Raw genomic sequence first — 13,345 nt, 5'->3', positions numbered from 1 at the left:
CAGTTAGTCGTGTCACGGTCGGAGGAATGCAGCGCATGCGCGATGGACTGGAGTAGGTGCGCGATATGGCCTGCTCAAGGGAGCTTGTTGCTCCCTATTGCCGCAACTCTCCGGCGGCGTTGCGAGCCAAACTTTTCTTTAATTTCACTGCAGCCCTTTTACCTTCTCCGCTCGATGGCAGCCACGGCCTCATTGGAGAGCTTTAGGTTAGAAGACGCAAGCGGCTTGCTTAAGCAAGCCGCTTGCTTTTTTTAATCTAAAGTTCTCTGTTCGCTCGAGAGAGCCTCGACGCACTGGCTTGAACACCTGGCATATGTTGCTAAACGCTATTCCTAACGCTTAAAGAAAGCTCAACTGCCGTGGCTCGTGAAGTCCCAGCTACAAACACGCAATGCGATCTATCTCCATTTTCTGTGACTACAGGTGATTAGCATAGGAAGAGCACATATCACTCGAAAATCATTTTTACCGACATGTGTAAATAAATAAACAAATATTTCGATGAGGAACAAGGGTTAAGGAACGCGTAGCCTAAATGCAAAAGTCAATGTACACGAAAAACTGGGGGAAAAAACGACAGCAAAAATCAAAAACACGCACTGCTTGCAATAAACAATAAAGCACTGTCGTAAAATGCCTACAGCCTGAAATCGTGGCCTTGCGCGGCGTTCTTGAAAAAAAAGGCGAACAGAATTGCCTCACGTGTTTTTCTAGAGATGTTTCGCGCGTCGCAATTGCGTTTAGCGAAAACAAACGCGCTACACCTAGCACGTCTGCTACCGCGAGGTTCGATGAACAAACGTGCTTTGTTATTCGGGTTTCGGGAAAATACTATCGTCATTTTCTTTTGGTGCTCATAAATTTTCAGCCATAAATCTGCCATCGATGACGCTCACGTGGTCCGTGAGTTCCCGTTAAAGAAGTTGACTGCGTCGTTGCGAACGTTGTTGTGAAACGTGGCTGGGATCAAAATTTTGAAAATGACTCATTCATCATTGTGAGGATACTTTACTCCTGTTCGGAGGGAGCCGTTCTCACATGAGCTCGAACGCGGTGTTTGCGGAGTAGTAAAAACCAGAATATATAGGCCGATATTTCTTCACAAAAAATAGTAGCTAAGGTCGCCCCTCGTCTTATATTGTGGTATTTAGCGCGCCGTGAGTCATCGTTCGGCCAAGTCAAGGTCGGAGGTCGACCTATACTCCGGGCTGACCCATATTCCGGTTTATACCGTAGTTATCAGCAACAATTCGAATTACTACCACGTTGCACGTATGCCTCAACAGGAGAGATGACGCCCTTCGTCCACGCAAACAAGTTTGTCTCGCTTAATTACTGGGAGAAGTGTTATGAACATGGCTTCCTGTAAGCGCCGGTTACCTGGCACAGCTCCCGCTTCCAAGGGGTTGCTCATAGTATCCGTCTATCCAGAATGAACTCATGGATTGATTTGGTTTGACCATGCCAAAACAACACGAGGGTAATGAGAAGCATCGTAGCTATCGGTTCCAAAGTAGTTTTGACAATACGTGCGCACAGCTCCACCGGAATGGTTCCATCACGCCCATGAAACGAACCCACGACCTCGTACTTAGAAGCTGAGCGATACAGCCACTGACTCCCTTCGAACCACAATACGCCGGGACATTATTCTGTTGCGTGACACTACTTGGAGAAGAAAGAACAGGGAGTTAATGTCGCTGTGAGAACAGTCACGTCCGGAGATACGAGCACACAATCACATAATGCGATAACACATTCTCATATAATGGTTGAGCACAGCATTACCCGATGTGACCAGGACTCTGTATTTCTGGACCCGGTTCTATAATGCAAAAATTATTTAAACAGCGATTTCAATGCATGAATAGCCGAACACAGTGCTCTAGGTTCGATTCCACTTGTCAAAACACTTTTCATCCACTTTCGGCCTATGCAACATAATACAACGGCATGTAAGGATAGCATAAGAAACCATAATGCCTATTTCCCCAAGCTCTTTACAAGTCTTAAAGCTCTTGCTTGGCGCCTGTGCTTCTCCCGTAGGAGCAGTCTACAAACGATCTTCGTCTTAGCGTCTTTATCTGAAGGTTTATTTGAACCAGTGACCTTGGACAAGATCTAGAACCTGGTGGCGACTTCAGAGATGACATTTAATAATATGTATCAACAGAATGTTGAACTTGTTTTCACCGTTGTACATCCCTCTTTCTGTGACATCATCATCAATAGCAGGCTAGTGCATCATAATAGCAGGCTACAGCACGTTATCTCAGGCCGACCTCGTTGCCTTCTTTAAAATAAATGCTATCTCTGCATTCGCTGATATGTACGAAATACTCGCGTTTTTCTCACAGTATTGTGACAAAACGTTGACGTTAAACATGCACGTACCGGATGAAACCCTCCGATATATTTCCGATATGCAAAATGACATCATAATAGATGATGACATTTTGCCAAAGTAGTTCTTGACCGTTTCCGATCCAATAAAATTTGAAGGAATTATGATGCTTTACGCGAAATGTTCGGGATGCAAGGTAAAAAAAAAACTGATCTTGAAGGTCGAAGTGCCAGCAACTCTCATAACAAAATACGCAGACTTTATGCCTTTGTTTGCTCGTTTATTTCCTTCTTGATAGTACACCTGAACGCAAGAGATGACGGGACAATGTGACATTTGTGCACAATTTGTGCTCGGATTAACTCCATGTTTCTCGTAAAACGAGAAAACGAAAAAAAAGATAAGCCGGCACATTTTTTAACACACTTTTGTGCTACTTCAGGACGTCAACCATGTTCTATGTAGCGGTGTTCCCGGAGAAACCATTTGAATAATGAGTTGGATGCCTGTCTCGCCCAATGCAGAATTCCAGGTTCAACTTCACTTGTCGAACCACTCTCGTGGCCTACGCAACACGACACACCACCTAATGAAACGATAAACACCCCGCCTCCCCCCCCTCCACACATACGCACACAAACACACACAAAGAACCATACTCCATCTCACAAGTTGTCTGCAGCACTCTGAAAGTTGCAGGACTCCTTGGCCAATAGGGAGGCCGAATCCGCCTCGAAATGTGTTCGTCCGCGCCACGTTGGCTGCTCAGAACTGCTGCATTCGCGGTATACGACGTGCATGCACAAAGGTCCTAATATGATAAATATATCATATCATGTGCGAACCACAAACAAAGCAGCTTAAACAGTGCCAATTCAACCCACGATGTTTGGGTCAACGAAGGCGGCAATGAGCCGATGGAAGTGCCGGAAATGACGGCTGGCAAAAAAAGAAAAAGAGAAAAAAAAAACGCCTACTATTCAGCTATCAGAGTACAGCCGACCTCTGTTCAAGTTGACAAAGAATGCGGATCCGCTGCATACATTTACCCTACTTTCGTCTATATGTAGTTACAGGACGAGGATTACAGACTTAGAAGGTCACTTGTAAGCATATTTGCGAGCAGCAACGCGTTTGGCAACCTTTATTCCTTGTTCTATTCTTTTTATTGTCCCTTGGATAAGGCGTACCCTGTCGAGTCTGAATTATCGGTAGGTGATTGTAATGGTTCCATAATAAGTGCTAAGCATCTTATTTCTATTTCTTTCTAACTAGCTGCTACATTCACTTCTTAAACTCAACGTTTCTGACAACAGGATTAAGAGGCTGAATGACATATAGGGTTGCATCCCTGCCCATCTTTCTCAGTAAGCAAAACTCCGGTTCATTATCCGAACGTATCTCTCTGGTTCCTGAGGTTCTGTTTAACGAGATTCTACTGTAATTAAAATGTTGTTAATCTCCATCGACGCACTTCTGTGCTGCATGCATACACCGCTACCAGCTCAACTCCAATACGTGGAATGACGTCTTCCTTGGCATTTCCCGAGTGAAAAGCCACGGGGTACGTGATACGTGAAAGGGCCTATTAGCCGTGAATGTTTACTGCTTCTTCAAAAGAGCTGCTCAGTGTTAGGGCGACGCACGGTGATACGTGAAACAGGGAAAAACTAACGAGAAACGTCGTACGTACTTCCCTAAAAACAATGCCGAATCCGTCTAACATACCTCTGCGAAAAGTTAGAGGGAAACGTCAGACATACCTTGAACCACAGCCTCTAATGCATCTTACATCCGTTATTAGCAAAATGTGCAAAAGAAAATCCCTGGACGACATGTATGTGGACAACATGGTGCTACTAGCGGACCATGCAAGTTTTTCACACAGAATTGAGAATATGTGCGGCAATCCAGCGATAAATCTAGGCCTAAAGTTTAGCGCACAGAAATCGGAAACTGTGAATTTTAATTAAGAGACGATTAATGACCTCGTATCAATTCAACAGCAAATCATATCCATAGTCAAGCAATATAAATACCGGGGTGTACACGTAAACGAAGGAAAGACCTACTTAAACGTCCACCAAGATAATCTAAGAATGAAGGGGAAGCGGAGTGTAACAATAATGTAACATAAAGCAATTTGCAGCTGCACTAAATATGAACTGGCATAGAGAATTCGGAAATGAATAATGGTGCCAGCTCTAGCGTTCGCAACTGAAATTCTGGGCTTGAAATCGTATATCTTGTCGGGGTTGGAAGTTAAATCAAAGACTGGTAGGCCGGTTGGCTTTGGGAGTGCACGGTAAAACCACAAATGAGGCAGTGCAGCGTGACATGGATTTGGTCACTTTTGAAGTCAGGGAAGCGCAGAGCAGAATTAGTTTTGAAGTAACTCAGGAACATGGACATAAATAAATGGGCAGCTAAAGTGCATAACTATCTGTATCTGAAAAGCGTGGACACAGAATGGAGGAAGAGGCCAAGAAAGTTGGCCACCAAGTGCAGTGCAATTGAAAGTGTAAATAGACAACAAGTAGCCATCAGAAAGAAAGTGAGAGAAGCAGAGACAGCGAACTGGATGCAAAGAATGGAAGCAAAAAAGACCATGGAGATTTACAAGAATGGGAAGAAAGAAGTTAGAAGTGAAAATCTGTCTGATAATATAAAGGGCAGTGCCTTGCTATTTGAGGGTCGAGCTGTTTGCCTAAGGACAAAAAGATACCGGAGCAAATATTCGCAACAGGATGCGGCATGTATCTGGTGCAGCGAAAATCTGAAAACAACTCAGCACACCGTAACTTAATGTGAGGGTCTTCCCACAGCGAGACCAGTACGAAACGTCCACCTTCTGGAAGAACTGGGATTTAATGCGGATTTCGGAAGCGTTAACCGGTCAACAGTCTAGATGTTTAGAGTTCTGGTGGGAAACAAGCTGGGAAGATATTGACAGGAGCGGATCCGTTGTAGGCATAGCTAACTGACTATACAAGGTAGATATAGATGTTTTAAGGAAGAGAGAAAACATTAAAGAGATATAGATAAAATGATACACTGATAAGCATGTATACTATATTACCTCATTACCTCAAGCAGGCATGGTGAATATTTGTCACTGCCCTGTTTCGAAGGAGATGCCAAGAAACCATCATCATCATCACCACCATCATCGGGACGGAGGACAGCTGGGTGGAAGAATCAGGGAAAGCAGGAGAGCTGCCGGCCACACTAGTGCGTCGCCCTAACCCTAGGCAGGTGTTTTGAAGAAGCCGTAAACATTCACGGCTAATAGGCACTATGCCTCGCCGTAATGTGAAAGAGCAACAAGAAAAAAGTCGCAGTTTCGCAGGTGAAGCATCGATTGCGATAGCAAATTAGTAGACAGCTATACGAAGTAAGGTTAGTAGCTTTACCGGCCGCATAAACTTGTAAACATTCGCTTACTACCTAAATTAACAAGCATGGTGTCACGCGCACAAAAGCAAACATGAACACATCTCACTCGAGGACCGCGCACACTCGCTGTCAAAACACTGGAATTGGTAAGCACGGCAGCAGCACCGAGACAATTGATCTTCGTGCTGGCTGTCACTTAAACGCGAACTAAGCGATGAGAGCAGAGCGCACACGAAGCTATCAGCACTCAGCGCACTCTGTCCCCATCGCAGATCGCTTTCAAGATAGGGCCCATGCGGTCCCCTATCGATTGAGCCACCATCGTCAGCTCATCCTCGCACGCTTTCAAACGCACATAGGGCGTACAGCGCACGGCGACGATGTTATCGGCCGTGAACTTTATGCGTAACATGACGGCTACGGTAGAAATGCGCCTGGAGTGCTCCTACAGTTGCCATCGCAATAAAACCTAGACGAGAGGTGCATTCCAAAGTGTCAAACGCTGATAACAGCCATTTCACGCCTCCAGAGCGTCGTAGCGAGTCACATGAAGTACCAAAATGTAAGTACCAACGAGACAAGAATGAAAATTAGTCGTAGAGTAGGTACGGTTCAATAAGCGCAGGATGCCGCAATTACGGCGCAAGTTAACAGTACCGGCGCAATTCGCGCCAATGCAGTCGAAAATTAACCACATTGCACTATACCCCTGTAAAGGGTGCACCGCCGCATACATAGACATGTTGAGAAAAAGCCGCCATACAATACACTTTTAGGAAACGGAGCGAGTTCGCTTGCACTAAGCAGCGCTCTCGCGAACCAGTGACGTCTGGGAGGTGGCTTCAGTAGTGCCCCCAAAAAGTAAAAATTGGTCGTATAGTAGGTAAAATTAATCGTACGGGCGTTATGAACGCCAATATAGTCGAAAATTACAATGACGTATACCCCTGTACAGAGTGCACCGCCGCAAATACAAGCATGTTGAGGCAAAGCCACCATACAACATACTTTTGGAAGATGGCGCGAGTTTGCTTGGACTAAGCAGGGCTGTCGCGAGGCAATGGTTCCTGAAAGTCGGCTTCGGCGACGCCTGTAAGAAGCGAGAATTGGTCGCAGAGTAGGTAAAATTAATGGTACGGGCGTACTTAGCGCCTATTTAGTCGAAAATTCACCACATTGCAACACAGACTACACTATTTCTGGGATATGCCCACCTGGCATACACGTCAAAAAAGAAAAGAAGCGTCAACCAAGTGTCGACACTAAAGATAACAACGTCAACAAGATTACGCGTAAAATGCGATACAAATAAAATATGACATGAGTGAACAGTGAATAATGAATATTAAAGAGAGGCAGCAAAAGAAAGAATAGAGAGATATACTCAACATTCATTCATCGAATCATTTGAACAACTATGTAGAATGTCGACCTTGTCTTCTTTAGCGTCAACAATTGATTGTCGTCATTTTTTTTCGACAACCATTTTTAGCGTTCTTGGAAAGCTAGTCACACAGCAGTCATTCTTTCATAGAAAGTTTGCTTGCCACCAGGCTCTAAAGTTGCTAATGGGCTATTAGGAAATTTTCTGAATGACAGTTAGTGATCTTACGTTTAAAACTGATCCTTTTGTCCGTGATACTTCACTGCATTTCTTGCACTAGTCAGTACAGGACTCTTCCTAACTACACCGAAAGAAATATTCTTCTTGTGAATGTATGCGACAGAGTTTAACTATTCGTATTTCATTCTTATTCAAAAAGGGTTATATTCTTCAACCTTATAGTTAAAGGCTATTCATCTAAAAGCGATGCTTACCGCACAGATCAGAACTCGCAGGTCCCCCAACGCTTTATGTTCATGTACTAAACCATTCGCAAGCTACGCCAAAACGCAAACACCAGCTTTGGCGCATTTACACTGTCAGACGTCGACGCAGCGCAGTCACGCAGACCAAGGCGATATCTTACCCATGTCGAAGTTAGAATGATGAGAAGCGGTGCGTGCAGGTAGCAAAACAAGATATGGTATAATATAGTATGGGTTCTTTGTGTCACGGCACAGACACGTAAGCACATTTAGGGCGTGTATACTCCTTGTGTAACGACAACGCATGCCCAATCTTGGAGATTGGCCAGGAAAGGGCACTTACGCAGTAGCACATCCACACTGGCCCAAGAATGAGGGTAGCACAAATACCAGAAATTTCAAATAAATCATTTAATATCACAAGCTATTCCATTAGTCATCAATGTGCAATAGATATACCTATGAGGCGATATTTAGGTACACGTTATATGTAGTTATTTGTCGTTTTATTATGAACAACAGAGGTACACTCGCTGGCACAACATTGAAGGTGAATATGCTGTGCTTATATAAGCCGGTGCACATATAACGTTTATATGCGCACGAAATACTGAACGACACATTGACCGATTGACCGACAGACCAACAAACGCGAAATCGTGATGGGCGAAACAAAGAAAGCTTCGTTTTAATACTGAATAGAATTGAGCGCTTCAACTTCAGGCGGCCCTTTTGTAGCAACTTTGAGACCGTGAGTATGGGCGCAGAAATCGCGTAGCACGCCTCACCCGTCATCTCGGAGGCTGTGGCATGGCCGTAATCCATGGCATCGAACTCGACTATCAACGACAGCGACACATCGTAGACGATATGATCCTTTATGCGAGAGTGTAATATTGAGCGGCGTGCAAGCGTTCCATGCCCATTTGCACTTGACCGTGCTTTACTTGAACCCATTATTTCGCGCCTCACTTTCCAGTAAACGAGCACAAGAGCTTTCAACAAATCAACTACAGCAAAATCAGTTTTTTCCTCTCTTTCCATCTCTCCTCGACGGTGGGCGGGTAGCAAATGTACAGACTAACGCAATGTGTTCATGCGACGCTTCCCTCCTCGCTGACCACACACTTCGAAGACCGAGGGCAATAAGGGGCAAAGTTGTCATTATAAAAAGAGAGACGAAATGACCGTGCGTATACGCACGAATGCACAAAAGAAACGCCGAGACAGGCGCGCAAAGCCAAGTACGGTGTAAAGCCACGCGTGGAAATAAGAGATAAAAAGAAAAGTGGAAGGGGGGGGTATGGTGGCGCATGCTTTGGTGGAAGCGCGAGTAAAGGCGCGGAAGTGGATACAAGAGGGGGGAGGGCGGGGGGACGCACACACGCAAAGAAGATCGCCTGTTCTTTCTAGCCCACGTGATGTCTTCTTCTGGAGAGACCGCCAGCAGTACCGCCACCACGTCGTTATGCGCCGCTGATGACAAAAGAACCCCCACTTATTCTCCACCCCCTCGCTTTATAGGCATGCGGAAAGAAGAGATCCCCGCCGCCAGCTCAAAACGGGCAGAAACAATCGTATACGCGCGCCCGCACGGCGAGCAAAGAAAGGCGCAAACGGCGGGAAAGATGACAAAATGAGCGGGGAGAGGAGAAGGAGGCGCATTGAGACGACAGCGCCAGGGATTATTCGCTGTCCTTTCTTCGAGAGCAATTCCCCTTTTTTTTCATTCTTCTTGTCGGGAACAAAAGGCACGACGAACGGAACATGAGCAAGAGAAAGAGAGAATCATTGCGCTCACCATGAGTGGTGGCTGTACCGCCGCCGCACCACCGACGCCACGTGCCGAAGCGCATCGGCGTACGTTTCGAGCTCTCCGTTCGCTTCTGTCGCCCTCCCCCTTTCCACCCCTCCGCCGCCACCCTATTCTCTTCTACTTCTCTTCCCTTCTCTTTCGTCGCATATTCAAATTTATTTCCCGACTCTCCGTCATTTCCGTTTATTTCCGCGCGCTCGCGGAGAACATGCCTTTGTTTATTCCACGTCGGAAAGAAATGTGAGGCGGGAAAAAAAGAAAGACGGGCTCCTCGCGGCTCCTCTCTCTCTCTCTCTCTCTCTCTCTCTCTCTCTCTATATATATATATATATATATATATATATATATATATATATATATATATATATATATATATATATATATATATATATATTCCATCTTCTGTCCCTCTAGTCTTGCTCGAGTCGACAGCACAATGGTCGTACTTTTTATCGGAGGAGCTTTTTGAGAGCATTAGCGGGGGATATATTTGAAAAGGGAAGCGGGCGAGAAAAAAAAAATAGAAAGAACGGCGTATAAGCTATTCCTCTCACTCGCGCGCGCGAGAAAGGAATGGCTCGAGAAGAATGGTGCATGCTTTCGCGATCAGCACGTCCTGATGGAGTGCGCAGCTTCTGCGGGCTACGCTGCAAGGGGGGGAGAGGGGGGGAAGCTTTGCGTTCACCGAGCGGCGGTTTGTAATGGACACGGTGGTCGGAGCCCCTGAGCTCAGCATAGGCGCGGAAACTGCAGAGCTGTCCTATACACTACTATGTACACCTCAGTTCTAGTGGATGCCGTTGTTGCCTTCGCGTGAGAACTTGATAAATGGCGTCGTTATTGCACTTTCCCCGGGTTTTCAGAAGGTTCCTTGAATACATATTTTTTGGCTTCGCAAACAACCGTAAGTTTCGCGCAAGTGACACCTTGCATCATTGAGGCAACGGCTCCACTCATCAGCAGCGAGTGCTCATATAGAGAGCCGCTGATTCTGATTCGCTTATTACCCCACACGGTGGCAAGAGCGAAAGCTCGGCTATATAGCTCGGGATGCGAGACTGAACCAGAGGCAAGGAACACACCTACAGGATGACAAACTTGCCAATGGAGGGGCCAAGCGCAAGGGCAACAAGGCTTATTATGCTAATCGGTGTAACGAATGTGTACCAAAGAAAGTAAAACACAGTAGAGAACGACAGAGTGGTGGATGAAATTAAGAAGTTTACAGGCATATGGGTGGAGTCAGCTGAGGCAAGACAGTGGATATTGCAGATGGCTGGGAAAGGCTTCCGTTCTGCAGGGGAGGCAAAAATGATGACGCTGAAAGAACTATAGGGACTCGTTTGAAAAGTCTCGAGTATAGTGACGAAGTTGCATCACATATAGTGAATCATCTGCTATGTCTTGAGTAGATTTCAGGTCAAGCCAGTCCCCTAAGACTTCCAAAGAATGTGAGATCGAGTTTTCTTATATAGAGCATCGTTATCTTTCATGCAAGAGTTACTTGAATTGGCGTTGTTTTCCGAAGTATTGTCTTCTTTTTTTTCTTTTCTTGTACTTGATATCCGTCTCTTCTATGCCTGACACTTAACTAAGAAAAGGTGCCGGTCGTTTCATTCGTAGATGCCTTGTCTGGCTTTTTTATCTGCCATTACTTAAGTGTATGCACACAGAACTTGTACTGACCCGATTTGATCTTAGAAGATGCTACTTGATTTGAAATAATAACATAATGCATAGGTTAACTGTGTCTAGTACATGCAATGCTTTATGGAGCTTATGCTGCCACAGCCTCCTGGGTTTTCCAAAGCGCTGTGCACTCCCGTTATCGCTGGCTCCGACGTCACCTCAGTGATAGAGCAACTGAAAAATATTATCCAACGGTGTTACCAGCAAGCGCCCCTTTAGATAAATGGCGCTCGGCTAGGATTGCCGCCGTCTTGCCGTTCCCATCACACAAACAATTGTTCGCCAATACACGGACACGTTGCGCCATCTGGCAACACTTTGTGCAACCTCAAACGAGATTAGATAGTCCCACAACATCGCATCAACATTCATCCCCAGTTGGTGGGATCTGCACGCTTTTGTTATCCATTGTAATGATCGGTCGAATCGAGTGACACGTCACAGCGATAATGGAGGTGCGGCATTACACGAGCAAACGACGAACGACAAAGAGTGGAAAACGAAAAGAACTGTTACGAAATATAAGCCCCTGGTCATTAGCACGTGACTTTCACGGTCATAAGAAGGTCAACTTGAGCAAGCAAATGTTAAAATATACTTTCCACTCATCAGACCGCGGCACGCAGCGATGCCACGATAGGAAGGTTTCAAAACCAACGGCATTCACCGTGGCCTCTTACGCGCCAAGAAAGAACACAAATGACAACGGCACTCTGTTAAGTGCCTGTTCTTTGGAGGAGACGGGCAGGTGTCTAAATTAGTAAAAATTATAAAATTAGGGAACCACACTAAAGGATGCCAACGAGAAAGGCGAAAAACCACTTGGCGGATTACTATGCGAGCTCTGGCAGCTCGCCATTGTTCGACAAGACAGGTATCTTGTTCCGGCACAGTAACGAGAATCACGCGAGCAGATAAGAGAGGCCTGTCTTATATCTTCAAATATGCCGATGATTGTGTCAGCTGTCCCTCAGTATTACTATCCCGCTAAGGAGACTTTTCGGAAGGCACGTGAATGGCGTATCTGTCCGCGCTTCTCTCGTTCGTTGTCTGGTGTTGCGCTCATGCGTGACTCTGGCGCGGATTTTTCGCGGAAATATTGCTTCGTCTCGCTTTCAATAAAGGCTCTCAGTTGCGCGAGAATAGCGGTTTCATCCGTCATCTCCGATTTTTTTTTTCTTTCGTACACGGCGCCTATATAACACACTACGATGCCTCATGCCAACTCCCTGAAAATTCAGTCCTTCATCGACATTCGCCCTTCATCCACACGAAAAGGGAAACTATATTTCTTCTTTTCTTTCTCACTTTTTTTTTTATTTCGTCGCTTTCCTGCCGTTTTCTCCATCCACATTTTGTCTGCTCAGTCGCCTCGCGACACTGACCGAACAGAGGCCATACCAAAAGACACGCACCCGCCCCGGAGCGGCGCGCCATTGTCTGACACGATATTTGAACCGTCTGAAGTGGGGATTTCGTGCCGATTGAAAGCCACGACGGGCACGAGGAGGCGCTTTTCTTTCCACGCCGAATATACTTGTGTCACAAAGCGTCGTCGTCGTCGTCCACCCCCCCCCCCCCCCAACCTCCCCACACACACACTTTGGAGAAACGACCGTTATTACGGAGCCGCCACCATCACTTTCCCCCTCCTCCCCCCTCCCTTTTTCTTTTGAGGCGTTCTCGCTTGTTCTCCGCGCCAAAAGTGTCTCATGCTCTCGGGCGATAACGGCCAAACGACGTTTTGAGAGTGCCGCGTGAATGTGCACATATCCGCCGCGGCGGCATCGTATTCGAAGTTCGCCAGTAGGCTCATTCGGCGCGAGCACGTCTGTATAGCGTGAGAAGCCATTAGACTCGAATCAGGCTGGCAACGTATATATATATATATATATATATATATATATATATATGTGTGTGTGTGTGTGTGTGTGTGTGTGTGTGTGTGTGTGTGTGTGTGTGTGTGTGTGTGTGTGTGTGTGTGTGTGTGTGTGGCGGCTCGCGTGGATATTTCGTCGCCGACTTTCTAGGAGTATTTCAGTATCACAACCTTTGTCCATAAATTACGTAATTACGTATTTACTTTTGAATAAGAAATGCCCCTGCATGATAAGTTTGTAAGAGTACGTGTCATAATTTTGTGATACATGCGGTCGCAATTGACTCAAACAACACTTGCGAGCATGATTTCTCTTTACTTGCTGATATGAGCATTTGTGAGCATCTTACTGATATGATGAGCATCCGTGTGTATTTGCAACGAATGAAAAAAAAGACAACAAAGACACAAT

The sequence above is a fragment of the Dermacentor variabilis genome, chromosome 1 (assembly GCF_050947875.1).
Source record: "Dermacentor variabilis isolate Ectoservices chromosome 1, ASM5094787v1, whole genome shotgun sequence".
NCBI classification, from domain to species: domain Eukaryota; kingdom Metazoa; phylum Arthropoda; class Arachnida; order Ixodida; family Ixodidae; genus Dermacentor; species Dermacentor variabilis.
The sequence above is the reverse complement of the archived record's forward strand: the minus strand, read 5'-3'. Positions refer to the sequence as shown.